General features: G+C 50.8%; 1 protein-coding gene across 8 annotated transcripts in view; it reads right to left on the bottom strand.

Annotated features, from left to right (window-relative positions):
* gab1 (GRB2-associated binding protein 1) overlaps nucleotides 1-15,751 on the bottom strand; it is a 41,376-nt gene that overhangs the window by 15,881 nt on the left and 9,744 nt on the right. Inside the window, exon 1 of one of the 8 annotated variants that reach the window (XM_072706922.1) lies at nucleotides 11,926-12,254. The exons of 6 other annotated variants lie outside the window; for them this stretch is intronic. The gene's annotated coding sequence lies outside the window, so the exon portion shown is untranslated. Of the gene's footprint in view, nucleotides 1-7,497; nucleotides 7,850-11,925; nucleotides 12,255-15,751 lie in introns of those variants that run through there. One more of the 8 variants, XM_023799265.2, reaches the window with a different exon arrangement.

The following is a 15,751-nucleotide window of genomic DNA, read 5'->3' as shown; positions in this document are numbered from 1 at the left end:
ATCTCCTTTGACCACTATTGGTAGCTTTGCCTGTCAATCAAAAAGTTTGATACCAGCCCATAAAACAAACAGAGGTTCCCTTAATACCACTGCTAAGAAAGTCCACGCACAGGAGCCATAGTGGTGGGGGTGGGGACACATGTACATACTGTTCTCCATGTTAGGCATGCGGTTTCGTCAAAAGATCTTCCCCGATTGGTTTTCACGCCGACTACTGCTGGGTCCGCAGCCAATCAAAGAACTTGGCAAAAATTGTGGGAAGGGGCGCGCCCGTCAAAATACTAATAAATCAATGACGGTTACTGTCAAAAACACTATGAGCATCTGGTACCACGAGTGCAACGTAACCCTGAAACACTGTAAGCAGAAGCTTTGTTTGCCTACGTCAGTAAAGCTGTTAAACTAGATTAGCAAAACGACACGCTTCTACATCTCATTATTTATAGGGGGCAAGTAACGGAGGCACTAATCTGACAGGATCACTGCCATATGCTGAGACATGCTAAAAGCTCATTCCTTCTACTCTGGCTAAGAGACCCTCAGCAGGAATATGCAGTACATATACATACGTGCTTTCTATTACTGCAGCCCTCTGATGGCAACGGCACCCACTGCTCAGGCTGTGAAATAATGCATTTCCCCTGTGCACGACAAAACCCTTCGGGTTTTAATTTTCCAAGGTGGGGGCTGGGAGGGGGGTTGGTGCAGCGAGTGACAGATCAGGTTACCGCTTGGTTTGCTAATGGAAGGGGCAGATTTAATGGGCTCCGTGCGGCTCCCTCTTCCCCAAGCAGCTGTCTGGACGGACAGTGACCTGGGAGTGACATACAGCCACTGTACAAGTGCACAGTCTTAGATGTACTGAGGCCCTTCCAGCATCCATTTTCCCAGGACACCTCCCTGTTTGGACAAGTGGGGGCATGCGGGTTGTTACGAAGAGAGACAATGTCAAGCATCTACCCCGCAGGTTTCAGGGCACCCAGCCGACGTCCCCCTCCCTGAATGGCACTGCCGGGCATTTCAAAAAGACAGATCGTTTTCTTTAACCTTTTCCATCACTTACAGGAAACGGATCCATGCATATCACTCTGCAGGCAGAAGAGGCAGACCTGCCATCTCATGACATATTACCCTGTGGGAGGTGCCCCTCCAAGACGCACATGCAGGGTCACCCAACAGGTTCCAGCCCATCCAAACATCTGTTTCTATCTGGGCAGTCGATCAGACAAATACGCTGAATGTTTGCCTTGCTCACCGGTGAGCTAAGCAATGTTTTACATGGTTAAAAGGCACGAATCTCAAAATCACATAAAATGAGGTCACAGCTCCTTCTGGGGGATCCTCAAGTGGTCCCAAACCAACTGGGAGACATGATCCCTCCAGCGTAGCATGGGTCTTCCACCCTGTCAGGCATGCTCAGCCCAAACTGGCTATGTGGAGCTATCTTTGGGTCCCCATCCTGGAAGGTGAAAGGTGTCAGAAACAGACAAGGGTCTGAAAATTGGTAGGCACTAAATAAGCCTAAACCCCCCCCCACCCCCACCCAACGCACAAGACACTCCCACAGCATTGGTAGGGACGTGTCCATACTGTCCATACCCAAATCTACGCCCTTGGGTGCAGAACCATTGAGGCGGGGAGCATGAGTGAGCAGGACAGGCTCATGTTAAACCTATTAAATAAATAGGGTGGAATGGCAGGTGGCGTAGGTGACTCCACTGGTCAGGCATGCTCAGACCATGAAATATAATGCATCAGCAAATTATCAAAATTTTTCATGTACACATTTGCAGGTGATCTGTGCACCTGCCCTAAAAACCCTGGTAGACTTACTCCCCAGCCAGAATCTCAAGTTACGTAACAGCAGAAAGGCACTCTGAAGTGAAGTTCCAGTTTTACCTAAACTAATTCCCACCAAAACAAACCACACAAGGGCTTCCGTGGCCTTACCAGCCTCATCTGCACCGTTAGATCGTTTGAGCCTAGAGAGGCTCATTAAGCTTCAGTCAGATCTGTAACATGACATTTACCACAAGTCACCCGAGTCAAATCTCAGGAGCCATTTATCAGAACAGAGCTCTGGGAAAACATGTTTTTTTTTTTTTTTTAATTGAAAAGGTGTTTGTTGTTCCTACCTATTGGTTCATCAGCGTCTAACATTTGGAAGTCAGAAAAAGTAAGTTGGAGTCCTGAAACCCTCAATATTACCCAGTTGAAATCATTTAAAAAAATAATCATGAGACTACATGGAAGTAGCCAGATGTATAAGTAGTTCAGAGTCAGGATGGTTGAGGCTATGTATAGCTGGAGAGCTAAATGTTACTGAGCTAAATGTTCTTATGTCTATTTGCAAGTAACTTGTGTTGGAGCATGGTGCAAATTGTGTTATATTATCTCCACACAAAGAGGAGGTAGAATTCGAACCCCCATACAACCCCTGGTGGTATGAGGTAACTGCACTACCCACTGAAACACCATGCCGCACAACTCAACAAATACATCAGAGAGACAGCAATACAGAACCAGCAAATACACCAGAGAAACAGCAATACAGAACCAGCAAATACATCAGAGAAACAGCAATACAGAACCAGCAAATACATCAGAGGAACAGCAATACAGAACCAGCAATGATTCTTCTTACTCTCAAGTCACAGACCCTAGATGTGAAGAACAAAAGGATGCAAACAAAAGCAGCTGTGTTCTCAAGATGGTAAGACCCAAGGGAAAACCACCCTCACATTGCCACATAGCAAGGCAGCAGACAGGAGAACCTGTAGTCATCAAATCAGGTGACGAGTCCAGCTAGGTTGGGGCACAAAGAGATCTGCTGGCTTATCCATAAGTCACCTCAGACATCCAGGCAAGACATCCTGAACAAACCCAACCCAACTCAGACAAGACCATCCCTGTCATACCCTGTCCAACCAAACTCTGCATCAATGGTGGGCAGGAACCCATCCATACATCTTGCACCCTGCATTCTTGCAGTCACATTAATCTCACTCGTGCTTGCAACCAAAGCCAGGGGCATGTCAGGCTGCACCAGCGGTGCCTTTTGAGCAGACATGACCAGGTAGCCTGACCCGTCTCACCCATCAAGCAGAACCATTACTCTGAACTCAGAGTAATGAAGGCAAAGATGCTCAGGAAAAGTGTAACCCAAGCAGAGTTCAAGAAAACAGAGTGAACAGACAGAACCAACCTATGACTCACATGTAAACATAAATATGTTGAAAGTCACTTTAAAGCCTGTGAGACATTAGCAGGTGTTCCATGACTCGTGCTGGTCTGCTATGCCATATGCACCATATGCTATGACTCAGAGGGGTCAACTAGGAACTATTCACCATGTCCAGAGTTACCATGACTCAAAAGGGGTTCACTGTGAGCATCTGTCCAACTAGGACATTGCACGCAGACAAGACAAACTTCTTAGAGGTTTAAGCTTCTCGGGATGCAAGGAGCCTTTATTTTGCTGAAAGAATGGAGTATGAATCATTCCGACTAGGAGCTTTCTGGAAGGAGAACTATGGTGGAGAGCGTTTGCTGCTGGCCTTTCCCATGATCATCCCAAAGTTCGAGTGGGCGGTGAGGCTCTGGAGGTCAGCTGGAAGTCCAGCGGCTCTCCACTGAGGGACAACAGGAACAGAGCAGTGCAGCCATGGGACGACACAATGACGTCTGCATCCTGTTCAGGCATGAGGTGAAATGAGGGAATTATATCATCTTCAAGTGGCAAAAAAAATAAAATCAGGATGAAGTCTAACTGATCAGACTGTTGTGGAGACGGTACACGTCACAGGCGAGCAGAATGTTCCATTTTCACCAGTGTTTCACTACCGTACATTACATGTTTAGAGAATTGTGATTGGCACAGCAGCTGATGCATGTAACTGCATTTTCACATGTAATATTACGGATATAGCTCTTCAGTTGCTGGTCTACCCTTGTGTTTCACCAAGCCTTCTTGACTCGGGCACAAACTGTAACAGCTGTTTGGGTGAACGGCTTCCATTACCTTGACAACCAAACATGTTTCTATGTCTTCTGCCACAGGCCCCTGCAGAAGCGAATGAATCAATACCCTGGTCCATAGCTAGAGAGGCCTCCTGATGTTCCATTTCAGGTTTTGTACCCTGTTTGGAGAGGTCCAGCTAACACGTTTAGTGCACAAGCCATCTGGGACAAGTCAACAACTTCCTCGACTCCAGTACGGTTTAATATAAACACAATCTCAGCTCTGGTGAGAAAAATCAAATAGCCTGAAGTGCTTTTACTGCAAACCCTTGCAAGACAAAATCCACATGGTCATGATCAGTAATGGCTTGGCACTGACTTGACTAGGAATGCTGAAACACACAGGAATTCACATGCGACATTTCAGGCTAGGGAGCAAGGATCATGCTAAGGACAGAGAAATCAAGCAGTATTTGTTCATTGAAATACATTAATCATGTTGGACGTGCTACCTTAGACAAGAGATGCCCAGCGAAAAGTCACTGTCACAGAGCTATTAACCTTGAATAAGAGTTACAACAATGCTCAAAGGAAATTAGATACACCCCAAATGGTTTAGATATTTGCTTCTAACCACACAGAAGTCATGAGCATCTTGCATTTCTGCAACCCCTTCTAGGGCGAAATAACGACATGTACATTTGCGTACATTTAATGGACAAACGTGATGCATGATGGCATACCTTGGGAATGACACTGAATCCCCAATAGGGCCACGTGCTCCCATGATCACTGATAGCTCGAGGGGTCAAAATGTGGAGTCGTCCTTCGACGAGCGCGAGTTCAGCTTTTAAACAAGCAGAGGGATGTGTCTGGTCGAGCGTAAAAGGCAATGAGCAGAAGCCTCGTCAACAACACTATCACATACTACTGAACAACCAAGGCCATAAAACAAAATGAATTTACAGCTCCCTTCTGCTAACGCCTGAGTGAATAATTACCCTGAACAATAACAGCCTGTTCCTGTTGGACTAAATTGAAATCATTCTCAATTGACATGCAACAGAACATATTAAATTACTATAACAGCAATAAAAAATTAATCTAGTGAGACTGACATAGCTATAAATAAATGAAAACAAACATGAGTGATTGCTTATAGCCCAGTGGCTAAGATTTCTCCCAAAGTTATGAGGGGTCCCAGCTCCGATTGCAGTATTAACTGCAGTTGCAGGATCCACTGGCGGCACAGTTCTGTGGGTCTCCTAGATGTTAAGATCACACTCCACTCGCTTGTTGATGCACACAGTCACACCATGACCATGAAACAAAATGCATCCTGCTATTTGTAAGGACAGCACAGGAGCAAGATTAAACTGGAATATGAGCAAACAAATCAGTGTCCATCCCCTTTCTACCTGTCACACAAAGTCTGGCTTGGAGCCGTTTCTGTTCCTGGGTTTAATCAGCAAAGCATGGTCACGTAAATGCACCATCTGCTCGAGACATGGGCTCGGAAGTGGATTGGGGGGGAGGGGGGTCACATGACCTGTGGGCCACAGCTGCACTGACTCATTCTTGCTGTTCAAGCTGGAAACAGCCTCTGTATTTGTTTCTAGGGACCACTGTTCCCATCGGGGAGGCATAAGGGAAGCAACCATAGGGGGGGGGGGGGGCAGGGCCGCTTAGTGTCACAGCAATTAACCACCCAGCTACAAATAGCCCTAGACATTCCGCGAATGGCACAAAATAAACCCTAGTATGCATACACTTCACTCTGGCACCTCTGGAATGCTCCTTAAGAAGCGCAATTTCACTCAGGTCACTCGTCAGCCACGTTCCGTCATCTGGTTAAGCAAACAGCTCCCTGGGGCTGCCAGTCAGTATTCCTTTTGACTTTTAGCAAATGATGGGCAGACAAACCAATGGGATCCCAGAGAAGAGGAGACCAACAGACCAATGGGATCCTGCTAGAGAATAGGCAGACAGACCAATGGGATCTCATCAAAGGGCAGACAGACAGGGCAATAGGATCCTGCCAGAGAGTAGACAGGCAAACCAATGGCATCTTGCTACAGAACAGATAGACAGACCAATGGGATCCTGCTACAGAATAGACAGACAGACCAATACGATCCAGGCCAATGGGATCCCGCCAAAGGCAACAGACAGACCAATAGGATCCCGCCAATGGGCGGACAGACAGACCAATGGGATCCCGCCAAAGGGCGGACAGACAGACCAATGGGATCCCACCCGAAGGATGGTAAGGGTGAGCTGCAGATGCAGGAGGACACGTGCCTCTTAACCGACGAGGCACATCAGGACTGCAGCCGTCCTTATGCCACATGACATATTTGGCCCCAGTCCACGACGAGCACAAGCTGGTACACATGAAGTGGCCAGTCTTACGCAGTCTCGTGTGCGTCCACGCCGCCCACCCATCATCAGCTCAGCGCAGCAGCGCGACACTCAGCACGCGGCCCAGCGCGTCAGCGGCGGCACACGGGGGCGTGGCTTAGCTGGCGGGGCACAAAGGGGCTGGGGCAGCCCAAACAATGACGGCAGCGGCCCTGGCGATGGGGTGGTGATGGTGAGAGAGGGGGCCGCATAGCGAGAGGGTACAAAAGTTCCTCTATTCCTCGTGGAGCAGCCTGTATAAATCACTCTTTGTTATCTGAAAATGTCTGGCATTCTTACGGCCGGGCTATTTTTACATCCCGATGTGCCACCGATGCAGTGTGATGTGGCAACGTGGCCGATGGGGAAAATGGCTCCCGCACCCACGGATGGCAGCTGCCGCTGTTGCCCACCCCCGCTTTGATGTGATGACCTGACTACATGTACTTATAGCCGATTTAAAAAGGCTACTCCTCTCTAAGCATCACCAGTAGGAAGCAAATGCGGGATTGAAGATGAGCCACAGCCACAGTCTGCCCATGACCTGCTCTGAAGCCTTACACGACCACCCCCAGAACAACTGGTTTTAGGTTCTGCACTGGAAACCCCAGCCTAGCAGGCGGGTCAGCGGCAGTCAGCGGCGGAGGGCGGGGGAGTAAAGTTACATGCAAAAGTAACTGAAAAAGGATTCGGCCGGACCTCCAACTCCGGTACAGAACTGAGGTCTAGAATTGTGCTGAAAAGGAGAAACGACAAATCAACAGTGCGCCCCCCCCCCCCCTCCCCGCCACCCCTGATATGGAAAGAATAGCACTAAGACACAGTGGATTTCCACCGTGCACACTTGCTAAAGAAAGCACACAGGAACACAGAAATGTTCCGAAAATGTGCGTGATTATTTCAGGCTGGACACTCTGGGATGATGGAACAGACACTTTCAGCCTCAGACCAGACAAACACACAGTGCGTACAGCAAGAAAATTACAACTGCGTATGGACCAGGGGCTGTTTTGACTATAAAAATACTCTCAGTCAGGTTTTTCGAGGGACACCCCTGGTTCACAATTCATAATCAAACGTGCACATTAACATGAAACTGAGAAAGCAACAGAAATGAAATAAGCTCACGGTACACACCGGCCAGCCGGATGGCTGAGGCCTCCTGAGATGGCGGTGTCGGTTACCTCCCACAGCTTCGCCGCACACTCTGATCTCCGTTTCACATGCAGGGGAAAGCTGGGTCTGGGGGGGTGGCGGAGGAGGAGGGGGGGGTAGGGGTCGCGGCTCCCAATACCCCTGCTGCCTTTCTGGCTGTTACCCTCAAGTCAAACACTGAGAAAGCAGCCTGCAAGCCATTGGTGGGGAACACAACGGGGCTGGCCGGTCAGCCACCTCCCTGTCTCTCCCACGCTCTCCAGAAAGCTCCAATCCAGCCCGGCTGCACCTTCCGACCACCTACTGGACGCGTTGTTGACGAGTTCTCTGCCTGTTATCGAATGAGGCCGTTTTTACATGGAACTGGGTAGGTGGGGGGTTTGGGGGGGGGGGGGCACCTCTCCCTTTTCTGACTTCCTTTGGTGCGTAATCAACCCCTTCCAGACCCTCCCTCGCCGCCCTCAGCCCCCGCCAGGATGGCCAAGAACCAGAGGAGGGGCAGGCAGAGGCGTGTGCACACACACACACACACACACACACACACACACACACACACACAGAAACCTGGTATCCTGAAAGTCTCCGTGCACGAATGTAGCATGATGTACTCCAGCCCTGAAGCTGATCTCATCGCAAACTCCAGCCCCGAGCGAAGAAACAGCTGACCTGGCTGCTCACAGTAAAAACTGACACCGTGACCCCATATCCACCGCAAGCATCTCAGAAATGCCAGCAACACGTTTACCAGAAACGTACTCCAACACTCGATCCAGCAAGAATTACACCAAGGCACTGTCAGGCTCTGACTGCTTCCCATTGGATCAGGGTGCTACGCCTGACTAACTTCACCTCTAGACCAGTCTGGCCCCTTCAGGTTTTATCCATGAAGTCAAGAAGAGCAGATAATGAGCAGGTTTTCCACTGGTGATATGAGTGAACCATAAGTCAATGTTTCCTATATGCAGAGCTATCATGCTTTCAGAGTTAATCAAGACTACGGCACTGCACTCATTAATTCCATGACAAAACGTCATTTTCAAAACCACAGCTTTTTCCCGTCATCAATCAGTTTCAACAGCTTCTCATCCGATTACGGCGACGGTGTATTCAGGTGGCATAGGCTGGATCAGACAGTGAGTTCAAGGGCGCAAACTCACATGCTAAGGTTCTGTGCTGCAGTTCTTTTAATTGCGAGAGGAAACTGGAGCACCCAGAACATCACACACGTGTGAGCAAGCAAGCGTACCCAGAAAGCTGGTTGAACCCTCAGCTCCACAGGTGTGAAACAGCAAAACTACTCACTGAGCACCTACACCTGTGTTTTTATGACTTTATAATGGTCCCTGTAGAATTTCACCAAAGTGAACTATCAGGAGGGGCCTGACTATCAAGTCACATGACAGGAAGTATAATGTTGACACTGGATGGAAGGAGCATCCGTTTGGTGCTGACACAATGTGTATTTTTAAAGCGAACTAACACAAACCACTACAGTCTTGTTGTCCCTGGGGCAAACTGAAATTCTTTTCCTTCCTAGGATTTAACTAAAGTTCAAAGATCGCCCAAACATTGACTACATGGCAGTGCATTCTGGGACAAGCGCACTGCAAGGCAGCAGAAAATGTTTATAACTGGGACGTGTCATGCGAAAGGCTGCCGTTTCTGAGCCCCGCGAAAGGGTGCTCCCCTTCAGTGAACTGGTACCATTTATACAACTAATTAACCTGAAGCGTGTAGCTCTGATAATCTACAAGTGATTTTCCAGGGCACATGTTTGATTGTCCATCCACCTCCCAACTCTCTGTCCTGCTCAAACCCCGGACTGCAGAGAATGCTGCATTACTCGGTACTCAAAAAAATGCGTATTGCATCAGTATGACAATATCTTAGCATTCCGACCCACTATACTACGTGTGCCAGCATACCACTTTACACGCGAAACTGTTAAACCGTGCAGGGACCGTGGATTTCAGAGAATTCCTATTTCCCCACCGCTGACTCCATCTCCAGCTGAATCTGGACGAGAGCCCGTTCCAGAACGAGCCCGTTTTGGGTTTGTGGAGAAAGGAGCGGACCATCTGATTTATGCAGTGCGGTCTCACGAGTCAGTCTGCCTCACGCCCTTCCCGGTGCAGAGTTGGCCTGGGGAGAAGCAGAGGAGGGCGAGGGGATGGGCTCACCCACCATCGCCCGGCACACAACCTCTCATTCCGGGGAGGCTGGAAACAAAAAGGCTGACTGTGTTTCAGTACCGGGCCGGGACAGTCCTGGGAGTCCGCCTCGCCCCACCCAATCAGCAACTAGCCTCACACTGCCTGCCAGATCTTCGTACCTTGAGCTGGGAGGAGAGAATCATCTGTACTTGTGAGCAGATGTCATAGCTAAGGCAGTCTGAGGAAGGACACAGAAACGGCAAACTGTGCCAGGAAACGACGGAGAAGTGGAACTCATGGCACCGAACGTGTCAGAGGGGACCGAAGCCAAACCATCTTCTAGTGTCTTTCATTCGGTGAAGTTGCGGGGGCATCAGATGCTTGGTTCCCTACAGAAGAGAAGAAATGGTGCAAGTTCCACTATGTTCCTGGGAAAAACCTGCCCAGATCCATGGCTTTTAAGAGCACGGGGGGAAGGATGTTTCCCTAGAACAAGGGGCAGGAGGAGCCTCTAAGGTCAGCCGAGGAGGACACTGCTGAGAACGCAGGACCCCAAGGTGAAAACGGGAGCAGCTGCACAAACAGCGCGTCCCCTTAGAACAAGACCCTGTGACAGGAAACAGAAACGGAAAAAAATTAGATGACGATCTAGAGCCGCAGAGAGACGACGTGGTGACGGTGACGCCCTGAGCGAAGATGGCTGTACCGACCGTAGATGTGCAAACCAGGCGACCGCAAACTGACCAGAGACCAACCACCTCACCTGCAGGCTTGTCTCAGCATGGGTGATCTGAAGAGCCGCCCAGAAAATGGAGGAGAAAGCGGCTTTTCAGATCCCAGAACATGGGCCTTGAATCATTACTGCCTTCTTCCCCTCCCCTCTTTTTTATGACACATCACTTTGATGTGATCTTTGTAGCTCTGATAAGGTCTGAGATGCGAGCTCTCGTCGGGCACGCTGGCGACCGGCGGTCGCGTAGAGTGATTAGAAGGTGCTGACCTTTCAGTGGGCGAAATGTGTCAGTAGTCCTTAGCACGATCAGCTTCCCCAGTCTTCTAACATGGAAGTGAGGCGGATCGATTCACAGATCTCCATTCACTGATTAATAAGCATGGAGAAATGAGCGCTTGCAGGTAGAAAACTCCCAGTGGATGGGGACAGAATTTCTGAAATCTCCCAGCCTCCCGGTTATGCTGGTTTTGTGCGAATGACAACCTGCTTGTGGAACAGACCACCCCCCACAACCCACCCCCAGCTCCCCTGCTACACTCCTAGTTGGGCTCAGACTCTGGATGAAGCATTAACTTTAAGGGGGGGGTTAAATATTAACGCGAGCCTCAACCGGCCCGCTGGCAAGAAGCGGGTGAGTATATTGCCCCTATCCACATTGAGACCAGGGCTGACTTGGAGTAGACCGACCACACACACACACACACACAGCCCCCCCCTCTGGAAGTTTCCACTCTGTAGGCATTCTGTCTTCCTGGTCATCTGTTCCTCACTCTGAGCTAAAGCATCCTGTTTTGGTCCCTTTGTCATACTGCTGTCATGTCTAACTTTAGATCTAGATATGAGGTATACTCCTGGGGGGGGGGGGGGGGGGCGGAGATCTGCCTAAACAACCAACCCCCAACGAACATGTACACACGCAAACACGCCGAGCAGCTGACCCCCTCCCGACCCAAACCTTCGTGGCAGTTGCTGTGTATGACTCGTGTTTTCATTCCATGTTACCATCCCGACGTGGAGAAGGCTAGGGGCTGGACATGCAGGGTCGAAGGCGCGTGTGCAGCGTGACGCGTCCACACGGTACCAGCCTGCAGGAAGCTTCAGCCGAGCTATCGGATCGCGGTGCAAACGCAGATGCACGGCATGCCGCTAAGAGCAGAAAACTGAAAGCAACCCCCCCATCGCCCATCCCCCATCAGAAAACAGTGCAAAACAAGACGACCCCTGACCTAAAGGTTGCTGAAGAGAGACCCCACCTTGAACAAAGTACTATCACAAATTACACCTCCATAAAGGCATCAAGACTAAGTAGCTTTGGGCAAAACAGTCAAGAAATAAATAATAAATAAAAAAAACTAAAGGCAATTACTAAAACTACGCATTAATACCTTGAGATGGCTAGAAAATTAAAATCAGTCATTGGACATTTCTACAGAAACCACCCAGTTTGAGCTGTAATTATTTACATAATTACAAAAATTAGACACGCAAGAACTGCATTCCACCCTGGAAAAACAAACATCTTACCACGACGGCCAGTCTCAGGCTGGTTCACGCCTTCCCAACGCCGCAAGACACCGCGTCCTGCGGCCAGAGCCAGGACGGCCCGGTCCACACGTCACGGCCAAAAGTAAGACGTCACGCGGAATGCCAGCGTACGCCACACGGAGGCCAGGAGAGAGAAGGGAATGGGACACCGGCGCAGCCCTAACCCAACCCAGTCCATCCACCGCCGACTGACGGTCCCGCAAGGCACTCTGGAGGAGCGTGGAGGAAGGCTCGCCGCTGGCCGTTTACGGAGGGGGGCGTTCCGGCCGTGTCGGGCCGCCCGTGTCGTGCTCAGAGCGATGTCTCCTTTCCTGTTGCCACCCCCCCCCCCAAATCCAACTCACTACACCCTGCCCCAATAACCCCTGACCCACAGGAAGTAGACACAATGGACTGAAAATAACAGAAAGCGCCAACATCCACTAGCCCTCCTGCCCCCCCCCCCCCCATCCCCACGCTTTGCACCACATGTCCATAAAGAGTGCCCCGACAAACCCCCCCCTCCCCCCACCCCCAGCCGCCAGGGTCTCATATACAACTCTTGTAGACTAGATCGGAACGCCATTGTTGGGTGGCCCGGCCCCCCTCACCCAATCCCAGTCTGTCTGTCTGTCTGTGTCTGTCTGGCTCACCCCCCCCACCCTGTCTCTCAAATTGTGTCCCGTGTTCTCCTGCCATTTCAACATCAAGACGTCAAGGTTCAGAATATACGCATCATCCTCTCTGGACTTACTGCCTGTTATCCAGGCTCCAGTTTTCGTACGGCCTCTTGTTGTTATGATGCACACGCAAGCACACACGCACTAACGCACACGCACACGCACGATACGAGATGCATCCTCAGACGTCATCCCTCCAGTTAAGAGGCAGCAGTCAAATCCGCGGGGTGCGAAACAGCACAGTGGTGATCGGGTGGGCCGAGCGACGCCCGAGTCACTGTGTCCGTGGGATGGTGAGCGTGAACAAGCACAGCCGTACCAGTGAGAGAGGAGAGCGTGCATCACTGTATCTGTTTTTGCAGTAGTGCTGGCATCTGTGTGAGAGAGAAGGACCTTTCAGGCACACTCTCACCTTGCGGCTTAGGGGTGCTGGAGAGTACGTACTCGCAGGTGCACCGGCGATAGGCCCCCTTGGCCTCTCAGAAGGCCCATACTGGGAATACAGGCCAGGCAGAGCACAGGCCGGGGTGGGGAGAGGTAGAGACATGGCCACACAGAGGCCCCTCCCACAGTCTCGCCTTCCATCCAGAGCTACGCTTTCTCCCTCCTCATCCTCACTCCATCCAGGGTAGCGCCTCTTTGGCCTGAGTAAACAGCGCCGTCCCCGGAGGCCAGTTTAATTCAATCACCCTGCCATCCCAATCCTGGAAAATCTCATTTGGTGCCGAGGGCAAGACTGATTTAACGCAAATCTAATTTCTGTGCGTCTGTGGGAGAGTTGGGCTCGCCGGGAAATGAAACATCGCCCCGCAGAGATAAGCGGCGGCCGCGGCCATAACGTGGATTCGACGGGGTCATTAGTGCAGCATCAGGAACCACAAAGAAGGAAATTGAAAAAAATAAAAGTAGCCCGTAATAACCAAAACAGCGAAGCACTCAGCCTCTCAGCTGGGCCATGGCAGATTTCATTAGAGTGATGTCATTTTTACTTGGAACACTGTTTACTACCGTGTCATTCGCTGACTAAACTACCTTTCTTCCCCTCCTTTGTGAGAACATAGGCGCCGGGGCGATACTACAGTACGTGGGGCAGGACCGCTCACTTCGCATACCTGACTGTGTGATCAGCGTCGCTCGGTCAGACAGGTTTCTGCGGCGTGACAGGCATTACGAGCGGTTCCGTGTGTTCAGGTGAGGCACCAGGGGCGACGAACCTGTCCAGACCTGAAGCGGGCAGCCCGGAGGCAAGGTCCCAACGGCCTCGCTGGGCGGTGCCCCGCTAATCCCGATTGCCGTGGCGATACCATCCAGTCTTTCGCAAACAAACACAGGCAGACAGACACAAAACGGAGCTCCAACACAAAGTCGCTTTCTGCGGCTATCTGGCTAATGTAGAAATGAATATTTCGCAAATCAATGAGAGACAAACGGGCTAAAAGCAGCATCAAACTTTTCCTCTTAAAATTAATTTCTCAATTACCAGACAACAAAAATACAATCAAGAGTTAAAGTAGTAGCTCTGCTTGCTTATGTATTGATGCAATTGCCATGATAATTTGACTAATTGGTCGGCTAAGACACCAGTCGATGTATTGACTGACACGGGGCTGCCCTCTCTGACTGTAACGGTGGCCAGGAATGAGGCACTCCTCTGTAAGGAACACAGACAGATATTGTTCTCCAAAGTTGGTGTATATTCAATTTTTTCAGACATCATTTTCCTTTTTCTCAATTTTTTTTTTAACATATTTAACATATTTTTTACCACCTGCAGCCTATTTAAGGGCCTTGAGACTCCCTACAGGTTAGAAGTCGTCCCCCCCCCCCCCCCCCCCATGGCTGACAAGCGGTCTGCAGCTGAAAACATCATCTGGCCTTGCATAGCTCAGAGTGAGGCCGCGTCAAGGCTGTGAGGTTCGGCAGAGCAAGCGGCTCCCGGCCAATCACAGGCTGCCCGTCTCGATTCTCCTCTGAACTGGAGGGCCAAGTTATAGCAGAAGGTCGTCCCAGTGGCAACATACCAAAGAGTCAACCCTCACCCCCAATAACCCAGCCCAACACCCCCCCCAAGTCACATGCATTTGTCAAAGCCGCATCTTTAGAATTCAACACATTCCAGTCCCCTGGCAACTCGGTCCACATGACCGAAAGCGTTCCCTCGACACCCTGGCGAAGTGGAACAATTCCCCTTTTAGTTCAGGGGTCCAGTACGCGCCTGGCACAGTGCGGATTCCAGCAACGGCAAGAAGCACACGCAACGCACCAAGCGCAACACACCGGACGCCAACGGAACGTCGGCCACACAGAACATTCCAGTTACATTTAAATAAATTGAAAAGACCGTCTGGGAACTCTACTTTACAAAATAAGCAAAATGGAGTCAAAGGCAAGGCAAGGTGGGTCATCAATTCACACGTTCTACACTCTACACTATTCGCACGGCACATCTCCCTTAAAATGAAGCCATGGAAAGCGGTAAACTGCACAGGAGCCATTGGAGAACCTGGTCATCTGAGGGCTGAACTGAGCAGGTCCAAACTTCCACTGCAGGGCAGCTGAACTCCGCTGCCCTGAGGGACGCGCCGAGGCGGGAGGGCAGCTACAGAAGCCCACCCCCCCCCCGGTTTTATTAACACGACGACGCGGGCAGCCACCCCGGGCTACGGCAGCTACAGCCACACTGACCTTGAGCCACGTCCACGTGCGAGTGCGTTTTCTCGACTGCGCGGGGCCCGTCAGCGGCGGGAACCGCCCGCCATCTTCAACTGGCGACCGGCAGCGCTGAGGAGGGAAGGGACGCGTGGATGGAGAGGCACGGGATATAAGAAAAATGAGGGGGAGAGTTGCCCCCGGAGTCCCATCAGACAGTCCCACTGCGAGGGTCAGCCACTCACAAGCCACCTATCTATCTCCCACACTCACCCGCCCCCCCCTCCCCCCTCTCGCCACCCTATTCACTCTCTCGCTCACTCTCTCGCTCTCTCTCCACACTCTACTCCAGCCCAATGACATCAGCAGCGGATTCAATAAGAGAGGGGTAAAGGGGTTGCTGGGAATGGCCAGGGAGAGCGCAGCCTGACCACAGTGCGGCGAGGATAGGGGGATGATGAGGGGGAGAGAGAGAGAGAGAGAGAGCAGAGCGTGGT

The sequence above is a fragment of the Paramormyrops kingsleyae genome, chromosome 25 (genome assembly GCF_048594095.1).
Source record: "Paramormyrops kingsleyae isolate MSU_618 chromosome 25, PKINGS_0.4, whole genome shotgun sequence".
Classification (NCBI taxonomy): domain Eukaryota; kingdom Metazoa; phylum Chordata; class Actinopteri; order Osteoglossiformes; family Mormyridae; genus Paramormyrops; species Paramormyrops kingsleyae.
The sequence above is the reverse complement of the archived record's forward strand: the minus strand, read 5'-3'. Positions and strand labels throughout refer to the sequence as shown.